At 31.6% G+C, this 15,000-nt stretch overlaps 2 protein-coding genes and 1 long non-coding RNA gene across 5 annotated transcripts in view; 1 reads left to right on the top strand and 2 right to left on the bottom strand.

Annotated features, from left to right (window-relative positions):
• LOC127851848 (uncharacterized) overlaps positions 1-15,000 on the bottom strand; it is a 425,589-nt gene that overhangs the window by 95,242 nt on the left and 315,347 nt on the right. The gene's annotated exons all lie outside the window — the stretch shown is intronic.
• Positions 1-15,000, bottom strand: part of LOC127851854 (uncharacterized) — a 70,680-nt gene that overhangs the window by 26,995 nt on the left and 28,685 nt on the right. The gene's annotated exons all lie outside the window — the stretch shown is intronic.
• Positions 7,739-8,202, top strand: LOC127851872 (uncharacterized). Its single transcript, XR_008036001.1, has 2 exons — positions 7,739-7,899; positions 8,092-8,202. It is a non-coding gene; the product is annotated as an uncharacterized LOC127851872 (long non-coding RNA).

Genomic DNA, 15,000 nt, shown 5'->3' with positions numbered 1-15,000 from the left:
ACGGGAGTCCGGTAGTCGAAAACTCCTGGAAATTAAACTCGGAGTCCTTGTTTTTGTGTCAAGGAAGTCCGCCGCACTCTTTCAAAATCATCTTTGAAATATAAAACAATCCCTAAGTTTACTTATTCGTTTCGCAAAATCAGAATGTTCGCAAAAGAACATCTTACTTAGAATAGTCATTGTCGAACACTGTCTTAAAAAGCTTGTAGTAGCATTTGTTTATTGTCACATTTAATTGTAATAATTTAATATGCAACCTCTCCATACTGCAAAAGGAAGTTTTAAATACCAAGTCACGACCGCACACTTCAACTGCTGCTTGAGAACTGTAAAAGTTCTTCTTAACACGGAAGATTATATACAGCTGGTCAATTGATAGTGAGAAGTGTTCAATCAAAACTAAGTGATGTCGGAAGCATATACAAAAACCAGAACAATGCCATCATTGTGAATTGATATTTTGCTTTTATCCTATAAAAACCCCTGTCTGGTCTACAAGTTTGTTCTCTTAAGATGCATTGTGAATACTTATTATTTTATTATTGTGATGACAATACTTTTTTGTCAGTTTTATAGTGTAAGCATAAAAAGAAATTGCATTTACCAGTTGTAGTGAAACGACTTGGAACGCAAAGGACCCCAGTCTATTAATAAAATCGTTGAATTAAAACCCTGTTTACAGTGCTCTGTCATAGCTTACACAGATGTACCTAGCAAATGTCCTTATTAGATCAAAGGAGCACAACTTGCTTACAGTGCGCTTTTGTGATTACATTTTGCCCATTGTTAATCATCGTTTCTGAATTGTCCGTTGTCAAAATGTACAGTGTTAAAACTCTAGAGATGATATTGATTTCCAATATTCACGAAACTGTGTTAGTAGATTGATCTAAATAACAATTGGGTAAATTACAAAAACTGCGTAAAAAAATAGGTTGCTATGTCTAATTAAATGAAAAGTTTCTGAACATTCCATAATTCAAATGTTTACCAAATCCTCATGAAACTTGCTCAGAACGCTTTTTCTTATGATATATCTGCTTAGTTTGTAAACGGTTCAGGCCTACTAAAAATATGAGTGGGTGGGCTAAGATGTTTTCCTTATGTGGATGTTATGAAACTTTGTGTACAACCTAGAAGTAAAATGTTTTGCAAAATTATCATGAAACTATCAGAACAAACGTACACATGAAATTTCAACTGAAATCAAAATTGCTTTGTCCGTTCCAAAATACGACTAAAGATGAAAGCAGGGAGGGATTATATAGAAGTCATTCTTGTTGATCGTTCTGTTCGTCCGAAGTTTTAAAAAGTTTTTTTTAATAATCATAATCCGAGAAAAATACGGTATATATAAAACGCGTCATAATTTTTGGACTACATGAAGTATGGTTGGATTCCTTAATTTCAGAAGAAGGGAGTTTAAAGAACTCCTTCCTTAGAATGGTTATTGACGAACATAAGTATACCCACTGTTTAGTTCAATAAAAATTAAGGTGTTTTTATCACCAATAACTGTGCTCGCCATGCGCATATATCGTTCACAAAGGAAACGATGTCATATAATGCGTTGATAAAAAAGTGCTTGATACAAAAATCTCAAGGACATTTATTTTTCGTTTATAAGAACAATCATTGAGTACTCAGACGCCGTGTTTGTAATTGTACGCAATATGAAAAAGATCTGCTAGAAACATCCAAACCGAATCCGGGCGAATAACATCTGGATGCGCACGTTTAGTCTCGTTAGAATATCTTTATAATTAGCAAGGTCGGGAAACTAACAGTCAACAAAGGCGCAAACAAAACATTAAGCATAAAATGAACTTTAGCAGTGTACAAAACCATTAACACTCTTTAACCAGCAAAAGTTTGAACATGTAAAATTACTCATAAATAAATACGTCACATTTTCAAACATTTGTTATTGTTCATTGAACACAAAATTCGTGCTTTTCGCATTTGGCGAAATGTGGATTGGTAGCGTTTTCAAGTAGCGATTCAAAACTATATACCAAATTATACAAAATGATAAATATAATTGCCGTTTCAATTGTAACAGGTATTAAAGTTCTGTTAAACTCAGGTTATTAGGAGATAATAACTCGTCTTAACTTGAGCTTATGTTCTACATATAATTTACAGTATGTGTAAACTATTACTGTTTTAACGTTCAGAGATTCATCTATGTGTTGCGAGTTTACATCAAGTTCGAAATATAAAGGCATACGGTCACTACACATGTTTATGATTTAAGTTTGAGTTTGTAATCCGTTTTTAAATCGTTTTTAAATCTTGAAATAAAAGTCTGGTAAACACAATATCATGTTATACAAGGAAACATTTCTCACATACTAGCAGCCATGCATTTCATAATAAAATGTTTCAACTCTCCTCGGAAAGTTATGATTATAAGCGAGTATATTGACATTGTTCAAATGGTGACATCGAAATAATTGATTGCACATACAACTTGTGTTCTTCATTGTGAAATCGTGATTTAAGTAATTCCTATTTATATTCGAGATACTCGTCTGTAGAGACATGAACATATTTTATAAACACTATGTCTTCGAATATTGACAACATTTTTTAAGGAAATTAACATGTTTTCTATTCCATCTTTTACAGGCGATACACACTTAAGAAGTTCAATATAACATTTATAGAAACATTTTACACAACTTTGAAATTGCATTTTATTGTGTTAATATGGGACGGTTATCTTGATTAACTAAATAAACTGTTCCGTTCTGTAAAAAAAATCAGAGCAGGTAGCATTATGATTGGGTAAAATGTGATTTCTTGCTTGTTCACCATGTTTAAATGAAGTCACACAAGAAGAGTCTAAATAAAAAGAATAAACAACCATCCGTAAAACCCAAAATGTGTACTAAACTCAATACCATAAGTTATGAAGAAATCGCATATTTGAGCTACATTTTTAATAGCCAATGATATAAAGGATCCGTGGTTGCAATACAGAATAATTCACAGGGCACTTGGAACAAAAAGTCTTTTGAATAGAATGAAAATTACTGATGATCCATTATTTTTTCAAATTAAGTGAGAAAACTTTAGAACATTCTTGGAATGTCAGATATTGAAAGCAATTATTGTTGAAATGTTACCAGGACAATCTTTTCCTTTCATCAATATGACCATTTTTCCTCTTGAATATTTAACAAAGTCTGCTAGATCCATAAATAATTTTATTTTGTTAATAGAGCTAGACTTATACAAGTGTGAAATGAATAAATTCATTCCAAGAATAGCGTAAGCAAATATTACATAGGGTATTTATATGATAACTTGAAAACAAAAAATTATAATTATAAAATGCAGTAATTTTCATCATATCGATAAAGTCTTCTAAAAGAAAAACCATACTATTAAGACAAAGTTACAATAGTGTTATTATTTTTTTGGCATGCATGGAATACATATTTTGTTCGTTGATTTGTCCGAATATTGCCGTTTTGGAGTAAATACATGTAATTACTCTTTTATACATATGCTCAAAAGATGACCAACAACATTAAATAAATTTTAAATATGGAATCTGGCTACAGATTTCGAGTAGTTTTTGTCCTCTTCCTAAAATATACATTTAGGCACATAAATCGCCTTTGGCTGCGTTCCAATACTGTACGAGTTAACATCACGGCACATTATTCTCTGGTAAATAGTCGATTGTTTATATTGCAGTCTAACACGATGTGCAGTGTTATTCGGTGATTGCGGAGCAATTGAAATATATATGGTTAAGTAATAGATACTATTAGTGAAACTAATATTAAACAAATAATAAAAATGTAGACCGGTAACTATATTATAAACATGAGAATAACGCAACTGAAGAGGAATTACCATGAAAGTCAAAACCTTTGTACAAAATGTCCATATATGATTTTCGATTAGCAGTTCAGTGTGTGAAAACGGAACAACGCAAGTACTGTTCTGGTGTTTTATCCTTCACATTAAATGTTTCGTGTTCATTTTGCTTCTTATATGGATGTTTTGACAACTTTAAAATATATATCTGTACTTGCTTGATATGCGTCTACTTCATAATAATATGTGTACACAAAATTCAACACATATATCACATGCAAGTTAACATCACGCACATTTTTTTACCATAATATGTATTGATTCGGTATGATAAAACACACTGGTGACTATAATTCCATAAACATACAATTTTTAATTGGAGACAAGAATATATTATAAGTAAAGCATGTTTCATTTTTTAAGGTAAATTACAGAACTTACTTATTTGAGAATGAATATCGTCATACATGTACTTATAAAGCTTTGTTCTCGATTGTCTGCAGTGTATTCGTTATCTTCAAACGAATCGTACACTTCCACACACAACTACCGATTGTAGATATTTCATACATATCGCCTACTACATTTTCTTTGTACAAAAAACACTTAATTACCTTATGTTCATTATATATTCACACTATAATTCGACAATTTTTGGAGATGCGTACAAACTGTGAATTCTCACTCGAATTTAATTGTACGAAGTGTATGTTCTATCAAATAAGTATGATGTATAATCAAAACTATAGGAACTGTTACAGTAGAAATATGTGTAGTATACAAAGATAGTTCAGTTCATGGTAGATTATTACAGCATATATTTCTATTCATTAATTTTTACTTGTAATAATTTCCGCGTGCATTTGTTTGTGCCAATCTCAATAGTGGCAATAAACAATAATTTATATAAAAAAGACATATACTTTCCCATTTTCTTATGTGTTACAAAAAGCCCATATTACTTTATAAGTAACTTTTCTTGTGTGGTAAGGTGTGGTTGTTAACGTATTTGGGAAAATAATACTTGAGTGTAAGTGTACACTATGGCAAAATCTAACAATAAGGTTGCTGATAAAGTGTGAGTATTTTATTAATTGATGCACTGACTGCTCGTTTGCGAAAATGATCAAAAACAGTGTTGTTTATTTGCACTATACAATCTACAAACTACTGCGTTATATCATATCATACATGTAAAGAAACTGCACCAACAACAATAACATATTGTGGTCCTTTTTGGGGCAAAAAATTACCATTTCATAAATGTAAACTTAACGTAATGATGCTTTCAACTGAAATACTATCGTTTGCGATATTGTAAAGTTTTGCTTTTATCAAATCATGGTTTCACGCTAGGACAACAATTGTAGGTTAATCGCGCTTTTATGAACATGTTAAACCTTTTTCACCCAATAATAAAATAAACATACGGTTCGCAACAATAATAATCTGTATCATATTGTTCATGTGGACGTGGCTTATGATCGCTAAACAGTAATGAGTAATGAACGATTCAATTGTCATTGAAATTAAGTCAATGTATTCTTGTTATTGTTTTTATTATCTATCCAACTATACATTCGATCATTATATTCAGCAAATATATAGATCAAAAGTGTTATATAATTAAAGTCATGATGCTCGTTAAGCTACCTTAAATCAAAATGCATATTTGAAAAACAACTTACAATACGTTCCTCTGACCCTAATAATGAGTCAGTTAAACATGCCAGTTGTTAAATCATTGTAAAAATCAAAGTTTTGGTCGCAAAGTTACTATGTATCCATTTTAGATCGGCCACAGCAATCTCATAAAGTGGTTACTTAATAAATGTTCTACTCAAGAGAATGGGAAATAAATCTCCGGATAGTCCTGAATGCATACGCCTCGATTAGAAGCATGGTATGGTTATACAATGTAAAACACAACTACTCACACGAGATTTCCCAACATAAACACGTTGTAAATATGAAGTTATATTTTATAGAGCAGCTTATCATATCAAGCACTTCATACCTGGCCGCCATTTCAATGCAAGTGTTTATTATCAGTTGCATATTTTCAAAACTATTAAAACATTGTTTCAAACATATCAATTTTCAATTAAGGACATACGTATCTGTAGCCTAGCCGACGAGAAGCGGGAGTAGGTACACTGACAGCCTTGATAAGACCAAACAAATACACCAACGTACCGACGTACCGAACGAATGAACCAACAACGAACACATTAACACACAAGACAAACACAATGAGGTGCAATTTAAAGCAGCTACGTGCCCTCGTATGTGTCATGAAGGATGCTAGTTTGAATCCGGTTGCACAGATCTTCAACTTTAAAAACTATTTTTAACTTGATCGCAAAGACGCATGTTGTTAATTTATCGACGTATTCACTGACGATGTAGGTAAGATTAAGTTAATTGTATTCAAAATGTATCAAAATGATATTCATTCAAATATATGCATATTTTTAAACACATATCTAGTTCATAGGCGTACAAACGCTTACCTGTCAGAGCATTGTCGTTAGACAAACAAGTTTCAAGGTTGCGATCATGGGTGTATCGAACGATTGACGGTTGTAACCCGTCGTTAGCGCCCCGAAGTTACCCCTAGCCCGCCCATCCCCGTAGACGTTTCCATCGGCATCGACGAGAAAACTGTCATCGTTTCAGCTGGCATAATATGTTTAGAGCAATTAATAATAAGTGTTAATGAACTAATAAGTTAGGATGACACTCGTTGTATAGATAAATAACATAATACGCGTTTCAACAACTCATAATACAAAAATCCAGAATCCTATATAAAATGAACAGTGTTCAACTTTGTATTTGTCTTCCCGTTTTACATAGAATTGTTCGAAACGACGTACGGAAATTGCCACAATGGTATATATTACCGAGATTAAGTGTAACATTTTTTCAGGAAAAGTTGTATGCGTCAATGAAAATCGCCATCGATACCATATTATTGCATAAACTCTATATAAACAATTGATTATATTTTAAAAAGGGATTTTCCACAGAATCCCTTTTAAAATGGCCATTTTCAAAGAAATTTCTTAAGAATAAACCCAAATTTTTCTCAGTTTTTATAAGAAAGTACAAAAAATGTTACGCTGGCAGTACAACCCTTCTTACATTCAGACAGGCAAATTGAACTGAAAAGTTACACTGGCGGTACAAACTCCCAAAGGTTTATTATCACATCAAAACATAATTCAATATTATGCTGGCAGTACAACCTATCAAAATTTCATAATCACTTCCAGAGAAAATATAAACTAAAATGTTACGCTGGCGGTACAAACTCCCAAAGGTTCATTATAATATCATCATATAAATGATAAATGAACTTAAAAATGTTACACTGGCGGTTCAACCTTCCAAATGCCTTTATAAAATCAACAAATAATTCATTCTACTCAAAAATTCAACTCAGAATGTTACGCTGGCGGTACAAACTCTCCAATTTTATAATCACTTCAACAGAAAAATTTAACTGAAAACGTTTGCTTGCAGTCCAAACTCCCCAAGGTTCAGTATAACATTAACAAATAATTCAACTTAAATGTTACGCTGGCGGTACAAACACCCAAAGTTTCATTATAACATCACCAAATAAATCATTTCACTTAAAAAAAGTTACGCTGGCGGTAGAAACTTCCAAAGGTTCATAACATCACCAAATGAATCATTCCACTTAAAATGTTACGCTGGCGGTACAAACTCACAAATTCATAATCACTTTGACAGAAAAATAAAACTAAAATGTTACGCCGGCGGTACAAAGTCCAGGTTCATAATCACATAGACAGATAATTCTTTGAAAATGTTACGCTGGCGGTACAAACTCACAAAGGTTCATTATAACATCACCAAATAAATCATTTCACTTTAAATGTTACGCTGGCGTTACAAACTCACAAAATTCATAATCACTTTGACAGAAAAATAAAACAAAAATGTTACGCCGGCGGTACAAACTCCCCAAGGTTCATAATCACATAGACAGATAATTCGTTGAAAATGTTACGCTGGCGGTACAAACTCACAAAGGTTCATTATAACATCACCAAATAAATTATTCCACTTTAAATGTTACGCTGGCGGTACAAACTCACAAAATTCATAATCACTTTGACAGAAAAATAAAAATGTTACGCCGGCGGTACAAACTCCCCAAGGTTCATAATCACATAGACAGATAATTCTTTGAAAATGTTACGCTGGCGGTACAAACTCACAAAGGTTCATTATAACATCACCAAATAAATCATTCCACTTTAAATGTTACGCTGGCGGTACAAACTCACAAAATTCATAAAAATCTGTCTATTTTAAAAATGGAATGTCCATGAATCCCAATTAAAAGAGGTGTTTTACAGGGTTTTTTTGTGATAATTTCGACATGCTAATTTTTTGAAAACAAAAAAAATGTTACGCCAGCTTAACAAAATTCATTACATTTTAACTCAAAGGTGAATCGCTTGCATTCCTAATAATTTCTTATTTCCAGACCAAAACTGTAAATGTTATGCCAGTGTGACAAAATTCCAAACATTTCAACTAAAAGTGAATCACTTGCATTTCGAATGATTTCTTATTTACAGACTAAAACATAAAATGTTATGCCAGCGTAACAAAATTCCAAACATTTTAAATTAAAAGTAAATTGCTTGCATTTCAAATAATTACTTATTTACAGACCCAATCTCAAATGTTACGCTGTCATAACAAAATAAGTAATATTTCCACAGAAAGTGCATTGCTCTCAAGTTTCCTATCATTGCTTTTTACAGACCCAAATTCAAAATAATATGCCAGCTTAACAAAAATCCAAACATTTCAACTCATAAGTTAATCTCTTGTATTTCCAATAATTTCATATTCACAGACCCAAACCTAAATGCTATACAAGCGTAACAAGATTCATAACATTTCTACAGAAAGTGAATGGCTGATAAATGTCCAAACAATTCCTATTTACAGACAAAAATTTAAAATGTTATGCCGGCGTGACAAAATTTAAAACATTCCAACTCATAAGCGAATCTCTTGCATTTCCAATAATTTCTTATTTACAGACCAAAATCAAATATTACGCCGGCATAACAAAATTCATAATATTTCAACTCAAAATTGTATCTCATTAACAAATATATAATCATAATACACAAAAATAGTTGTTCTTGAAGTGTAAAGCTATAAACATATGGTTGTAGTTCATGGGATTTTGTTTGATAAATTAATATTCTATTTAAAAACAAAACTTCAGAGTTTGTCTGATGTATTGAACATTAAACATCTAAAAACCCATCAAAAATGCAAATATAGCATACATAATTTATCATATTCACAAAACAGCTGTACATGTGTGTCCAAATTATAATCCAGACGTGTTTCTTGCTCACATAATACCCAGGCAGCAGTAACAGTCGTGCATACAGTCACACCTAAAACACAATTATGTACTTGTACATATATTCATTAACATGTGTAATTAAAGGTCTAATTGTAGTACCGCAATAGTGTCCTTTTTGTACATAAATTGTTATATACAAACATTTATTTTTAAATATTAATTTGCAAATTTATAACACAGTGTCAATGTGCAAAACAAACCAATCAGAATACCCAATTTAAATGTATTTTTCTTAAAATAACATTTACATGGTGAGGTTATAAGAATACTTTAAATTATTTCTGATAATGAATCAGAAACATTTTAATCATTTGAAACTTATTAAAGTTTCTTTAACTTTAGCTAAAACACATCCATACCATATGCATTTGCCAAGATAATTCTTAATAATCTATTTATGAAGTGAAAACACCAGTTGGAAACACATTTTCCCCATACACAGGTGGTAGTAGAGAAGTATGGCCATGTTCAATGTAAACAAAATCAGCTAACAGTACTCAATTATTTTATTGCAATATGTACACATTTATAGAGCTTGACCCCATATTTATAAGAAAATAAATAATTTAATAGAATAAGATAAACACACTTTTCTAGTTGTAAAGGTAGTAAATATGGCAATATGTCAGGTTTCTAATTTCTTTAAAGGGGCCTTTTAAAGTTTTGGTAAATTGACAAAATAAAAATGTTTCAGATTCACATATTTTCATGGTAGTTGTGATATTTGACAGGAAACAGTAATACTGAACATTTAGCATGCTCTAAAATATCCATCATATGCATCTTTTGATGATTTAAAAACTTGAAAATTATAAAGCGTTGCAACGTGTAACGATTGAATGAATGGCCTATTGGTCTAAGCGATAAGACTTTTACACCAGGGGTCAGTGGTTCAAGCCATGTTCAGAGTTACTTGTTTTCTTTTTTAAATTTCATTCTTGTTTTTTTGACAGAAGCTTTTTAGATCCAATTTTCACATTTATCAATATAAAGCATTTAATGACAAACTTCAATACATGCCGAAATCTGTGAAAAGGCCCCTTTAATATTAAATACAAGTCATCAACCAAGATTTTCACAAATCATATCTAAGTCAGAACTTATGCTAATAAGTACACACCTGCATGTCGTCACCTTCAATGAATTGGCCATATCTTTCTGCATTTTTATCAACTGAAAGAAAAGTAAAAACATAAGAAGCATAATCCTCTTGCATGAAATGGCTGTCTGTTGCTGATGAGTGGGGGATCAAAAATCTTCCTATATTTTTCTACACACAAGATAAGTGTTATATAAAATCAAGTAGACATTTCCATCAATTTAATTAGCATCAACATAAAATATACTCATACACTATACTAGCTGATGATATTAAACTTTTAATACAAACTGAGGACAATTATGTTTACAATATACCACTACAAATTAAAGTTATTGAAAATGGTATAACATTGACTTTATTTATCTACTTATACAAAAAACTAAAGAGTTTTTTAGGAACATACCTTTTTGTTTCTTAGATATTGTTTGGCCCAAACATTCTTCGGGAGCATTACACTTGTTTATCTGCACCTTTAAATAAATAGTGCATAGTTTATTAAATTGTGTCATTAAACAAAACTCATGACTTAGACACTCGGTGCCAATAACTAATTGCCCAACTCGTAACTATATTTTTTTGATCTGGTCATAGTCTTATGGTGCCATCAATATACTGGTATCGCTGCAGCGTTATTTTTAAGCACGTGTATCAGCAATTCTTACACCTTAATAATCTACTAAAGAACAAGCGCTGCTTCAAAAAATACATTTTAGTCAATACACGCAGACAAAATATCAGCAAGCCATCAGTACACTCTATTTTTAGACTTGTTTTTTTAGAAAGATAATGTCTGCTCCAGTAGTAAAAAGTTTACATTGGATATGTTGTTTGTTCATATGGTTATGTATAACCATATAACCAACATAATGTTGTTAGTGTTTGTTCATATGGTTATGTATCTTTGAATCATTTTGCTATTTCAGTGTGTGTTTTATGGAACCCATTGGAAATTATCTTTCAGCTTAATGGGTTATCCATAGGTCATAAGCATTCATGCTCATATGAATCTTCTTAAGTTACAAAACTCCCGTATAGACGATTAAATTGTTATTGTTTACATTGGGGATTTTCCGCGCATGCGCACTGACTGGTTGGCAAAAACACTGGTAACAGTAATGTAAAACATGTATATAAGACTTTTGTATAGTCAATAAAACGATAAAATAATCCGAAATAAACATCAAATCACTTAAATAATCGCGCAAATAGATTATATTTAGTAACAATAATTTTTTATTCACAAATATATTTTCGTCTTTATAAAAATACGAATTAGTTATTAGCATCAGAGTAAACGTGATCGGAAGACTAAATACTGAAAATCTCACAAAACAAAACAAACAAGAGCTTGTCACAGTAGTGCCAAATCCCCACCGAAATGTGTTTGCTTGTATGACAACATTTGTTTTAGAGAGTAGAATAATATTTGTAAAAAAAAATAAAGGGAGATAATTCATTATGCTCCGGACAAAAATTTACTTTGAAATTAAATAAAGGGATATAATTCAAACACTAAGGTAGATAGAGTTATGGTTCTTAGTCACTGCACTTCTCCTACTTGCCATCTGTTTAAGTTAGAAGTTTCAAGTAAATCCCTTCAGTAGATTTAGAGTTATGCTCCGGACAAAAATTTACTTTAACATTATTTAAAGGGGAGATAATTAAAAAACTAAGGTAGATAGAGTTATGGTTCTTGGTAACCGCACTTCTCCTAGTTGCCATATGTTTATATTTCAAGTTTCAAGTAAATGATCCCTTTAGTACATTTAGAGTTATGCTCCGGACAAAATTTACTTTAAAGTTATATAAAAGGGGAGATTATTCAAAAACTAAGGTAGATAGAGTTATGGTTCTTAGTCACTGACTTTTCCTACTTGCCATCTGTTTATATTGCAAGTTTCAAGTAAATCCCTTCAGTACATTTAGAGTTATGCTCCGGACAACAATTTACTTTAAAATTATATAAAAGGGGAGATAATTAAAAAACTAAGGTAGATAGAGGCTGTAATAAGGCTGTCTGAAGCTCAATAACAAAGCCAATATGAATTCAACTAATTTATGACAATTTTATTAATTAATCTTTAATATTATTCAGCAAGAAAAGCTTGAATTTAACTTTCGAATTACAGGTTTTTGCTATTAAATTAAGTATGAAGTTTTGAAAAAAAGCAAAATTTCTGTTCTATACAACTTTGTACCTGTTTATATCTCATGCAAAATGCTTTGAAAATGTTATGTAACTCAAAATACCTTTTGGGACGATTGAACTTTACTGGTACGTATAAAAGAATTGAAAAGTGTATAATTTTATCGTTGCTAAGTGCGCAACAACTAACGCAACACCGAATAATCCTTTTTTATCCCATAAATTTCTTTAGTATCGGGGGCTACCGCCCCTAAACCTCCGCTTTGTCGATAGTGATTAACAACTTTGTACTGGTAGAGTTCAATCTAGCCTACCTTTTAAAAGATATGTTGTTAATTTAAAATGAAAATTGAATGTTGTTGCAAGAGGAAATAAGTGTTCCATGCATCAAATTTCAGAATAAGTATTATTTCATTAATATTGTAATATGAAGGCGATACTACTGATGAACATAGAAAAATAGCATATAAACTTAGTATATGACGAAAGATGCTTTCTAGACATGACATGATGCATGAAGTTGACAGGAACGCAATTTGACAGGTCGCGAAATTATGCAAAATTTACCTGAATGACATTCCAGTTACATGGATCCACTACCGTTGTTTTAAATACAACTCAGAAAGACAATAAGGATTGAAAACTTACTTATTGCCATTAGGAATTGCATTTGTAATGTGCCCCTGATTTCGAATTAGTTTTGCTTTTGGCGCTTCATTGTAGCTTAAAAAGTTTTTATTTATGGACGCTCAAGTATTGAACCTTACTGTTGTGGTTACACTGCACTGTTCTTATTGTCGAAAAAGGGAGCTGAAAATATTAGGGGCTGAGTACTTTAAGTATCTTTTTAAAGGTTTAAACTTTTGAACCAAAACTAAGCATACAACTTCAAAATGGCTTCCACGATTGTCGAAATTTTAGATTCTCATATAAGGCCTAGTTTTTCCTGGTTTCTGATTGACTGAATCTCGTATTTGCCGACCTTTTTGAAAGTTTTTTCTGTATTTGCCGTGTTTTTTTTCCGTATTGGCCGCCTTTTTCTTGTATGAGGCGAGTTTCGAGCTTTTTTGGAGAGGCTCAACTTGTATTGGGCGAACAAATTACAGGGCTCCAGATAAGGTTTTGTGAAATTCTTAAATTACTACCAGATTTTCAAAAAGAATTCTGAACTCTGAAATTTTATTCTTAACGTTACTACTAAGTTTTGGAAAATAATTCTTATTTTTTATAAATGACCTAGAAATAAATAATAATGGTTATTTTTATGCAAAAAAAAATCAAAATAAACATACTAGCAACTTTATTTATACAAGTTCAACTGTGTCTTTTCAGTATTATACAATTTTATTTTTCAAATACCTTCATATGCCCAAACTGTGCTAAGATTGCATGCCTTAGATGAATTTTTACATATTTCACAATTAAAACGGGTCTCCCCTTCAATCTTTTCAATGATTAGCCACGGGACTTGTCCCTTCCACTCGTTCAATGTTTTTTTTTGTTTAAATTTGGACCCGTCGTGTCGCGTTTTTGTTTAGCTTTTCCGACTGTGTCGGAAACTGAACATACAACATCGTATAAGATCATTTCTATAATGTTGTTTTAAACATTTAACTTCGGCTCACTTTGCGTGCAATATGTTAAAAGCGTGTTTGGATGCTTTACAGTTTTTTAAGACGCTCTCTTGGTGCCGCCATTGTTTTTTGACAGATAGACTGTATACGCCGCTTTTATTGCAAAAAATGCGCTTTGTTAAACAAACCCCATAACCTTTGTATACTAGCACCGCAAAGATCTTTAATACGCGAAAAGAACTCAATAAAAATCGATACGAACCGATGTAAAAATAATATTCGTATCTTGATTTTGTAATTCTTAATGGTACGACAAAATTTTAAAATAAATACGTAACTGACTTGAAAATAATTCGTAATTACAAAAAATACGACCCTTATCTGGAGCTCTGAATTAAACACATTCTCGTAAGTTAATCAATAACAGTCTATATCATAAAATACATAGGCTAAATTAACCTAAATCATTTAACGAATGTGTGCAGAGCACAAATTGTTGCTGTGGGCGCAACATAAAAATAAAAATATTTTTATTTCGTTTTAAGATTTTTAGGTGCGGGAAATCCATCGGCCATGTAATCAATTTGTTGTGGCCTAGTCTTAAGTATTTGAAATCTGCGATATATTCTATGTCTCATTTGTCATATATCTGTATTTGCTTATGACATTAAATGTAAATATATATCTGTACAAGTAACTTGAATACGTTACAAACGAATTTGTCCGAAATTACAGCAAGTCCGAAAAAGATCCTATTACGTGAAGCTCTAGTGAAGCGAAGAAAACTACAAAATATATACAAGGACTAGAAACAAAGTGAAATCAATAGTAGCAAAGGAGCGTAAAAAATACGAAAAGGAAATAGCGGAGACATCCAAATCAAACTGTAAAAATTTCTGGTCATATATAAACT

The sequence above is a fragment of the Dreissena polymorpha genome, chromosome 11 (assembly GCF_020536995.1).
Source record: "Dreissena polymorpha isolate Duluth1 chromosome 11, UMN_Dpol_1.0, whole genome shotgun sequence".
NCBI lineage: Eukaryota > Metazoa > Mollusca > Bivalvia > Myida > Dreissenidae > Dreissena > Dreissena polymorpha.
Note: the sequence above shows the minus strand (reverse complement) of the source record. Positions and strands in the feature narration are given on the sequence as shown.